This window comes from Octodon degus, unplaced genomic scaffold (genome assembly GCF_000260255.1).
Source record: "Octodon degus isolate 3935 unplaced genomic scaffold, OctDeg1.0 scaffold00050, whole genome shotgun sequence".
NCBI lineage: Eukaryota > Metazoa > Chordata > Mammalia > Rodentia > Octodontidae > Octodon > Octodon degus.
In genome coordinates this window covers 581,117-583,263 of record NW_004524626.1, presented here as the reverse complement: position 1 = coordinate 583,263, position 2,147 = coordinate 581,117, and the positions used below count along the sequence as shown (strand labels likewise).

General features: G+C 39.0%; 1 protein-coding gene and 1 non-coding gene across 3 annotated transcripts in view; one reads left to right on the top strand and one right to left on the bottom strand.

The window, feature by feature from the left end:
* Sdhaf3 (succinate dehydrogenase complex assembly factor 3) overlaps positions 1-2,147 on the top strand; it is a 96,622-nt gene that overhangs the window by 71,254 nt on the left and 23,221 nt on the right. The gene's annotated exons all lie outside the window — the stretch shown is intronic.
* Positions 511-621, bottom strand: LOC111817171. Its single transcript, XR_002821431.1, has one exon. It is a non-coding gene; the product is annotated as a U6 spliceosomal RNA (small nuclear RNA).

The following is a 2,147-nucleotide window of genomic DNA, read 5'->3' as shown; positions in this document are numbered from 1 at the left end:
TTTTTATACTTTTCTGCTGGATGGCTAAGACCAAGATAAAGCAAGACCTGTGCAACAAGAGTTGTAGCTTTTGGATCTGATAAGGTCAGAGAAATCCCCTCAGGATTTATCCTGAGATCCTGTACCTCAGATTGTAAAAACTTTGTCAGTGTCAGCCATCTGAATGAGTCACGGCCATTGTTTGGCCCATGTGCTCTCTGTGAAAGCCTGAGAGAATGTTTTCCCTCCATGTGACTCTCCTTATGCACACTGTGCATCATCGATCACTTTCCTCTTTGGCCCCATAATCTGCTTGATCAGAAAATTTGGGACACTACTGAGTTACATGATGTTACAGTACAAGTTCTCATATGTCCTGAGTCTTAATTGACCTTGGAAGGCTAGGGCCAAAATGTTGGCTATCCTTGTGGCCCTCCTTTTTCTCTAATTTTGGTCTGCAAACTTAGGTTGTTAACCCTGTAGAAGAGAACCTTATTGTTATTACCATGCAACCTAGGCTGTTAAGCTTAAGAAAATATGGAACGCTTCAGGAATTTGCATGTCATCCTTGTGCAGGGACCATGTTAATGTTCTCTGTATCATTCTAATTTTAGTATATGTGCTGTCAAGTTTTGAGAACACCAGTCTCACTTGGTCCACGGGGCAGTGCCAATACCACTGATTTTGTAGACATCCTGGAGGGACAGCCACAAAGGCTTGTTAGTGGATCGAGTGGGTGGGAGGATGCAATCCAAAGTTTCAAGCAGTGTGGTTCCACTGGCATTACCATCCTTATGAGTGACCTTCCATCCTTTGAACCAAGGCATATTAACATTTGACTCCAGAATGTCACCATTCCAACCAGAAGTTGGCACAAAAGCTACGGTGTCAGGGTTGTAGTTGATTTTCTTATTGTAGGTGCTGACTTCCTTAACAGTTTCCTCATATCTCTTCTGGCTGTAGGGTGGCTCCATGGAATCCATTTTGTTAACTCCAACAATTAGTTGTTTCACACCCAGTATGTAAGCCATTACATGCTTGTGTCTATAATCTGAGCAACTACATTAAAGACAACAGTGTGCTATATAATAGCCACTGTTAAATACCCAAAAAGATTCAGTGCTGTACTATCATTTATATTATAGATTATGCAAAGTATAATCTTTATGCAGTGTGGATCTTGATACTTCTAGTCCAGTAGTCCATAATAGTAGTGGGTCATCTGCAGGACTGGCAATGTCAGAAGTTGTTGACCTGAGGCCTTTACAGCTCAGCATACCAACATGGCTTGACCCTTATACCTTGTTTGTCAGATTTGTAAAGTTCCTCACATTCTATATATTTATTCTTGTCAGGTAAAGTTTGCAAAAATTATTTATTGTTCTGTACATTGTCTCTGCATTCATTGTGTGGTTGCCTCCCTGTGTAGAAGTTTCTTAGTTTGATATATCCCATTTTTCTATCTGTTGCTTTTAGTTCTTGAATTGAAGGGGTCTTACCCCCAAAGAAAACATTGACTACTTCCTCTATATTTTCTTCTAGTAGTTTCATAGTGTTAGTTCTTGCATTCATGTTTTGATCCATTTTTGAGTCGACTTTTGTATAGGTTGAGAGACAGACTTCAAATTTTAGTCTTTTGGTTGTGAATGTTGTTTTTTCAAAGAAGCATTTATTGAAGACACTGTCCTTCTATGTTTATAGAAGCTTGTTGAGAAGCAGTTGACTAAACATAATTGTTTCTAGGTGTTCTCTGTTCCATTGGTCTGTGTGTCTGCTATTTTTTATTACTATTGGCTTTGTAGTACAGTACATTTGGAGTTAGGAACTATTGTGATACTTTCAGTGTAGCTTTCATATTAAAATTTTAACTGTGATAGGTACAAAAGTATATTAGAATCTGAATCATTTCTTCTGGCCTATAAATGATTTCCCGCCCAGATGCCGAAGTTCTTTTTGGCCTAATATTTTCAAGAAGAGAAGTTCTTATTTATCTACTGTAAAGAGTTTTTTAGCGAGACAGTTTTTATACTGAGGGTTTGTTTGTTTTGAGGCAAGCTGTCACTATGTAGAGGAGGCTGGCATTAAACTCAGTTTTATAGTAAGATTGACCTTAAACTTGAGGCAGTCCTCCTGCCTCTGCTTCCCAAGTGCTGGGATTACAGGGGTGC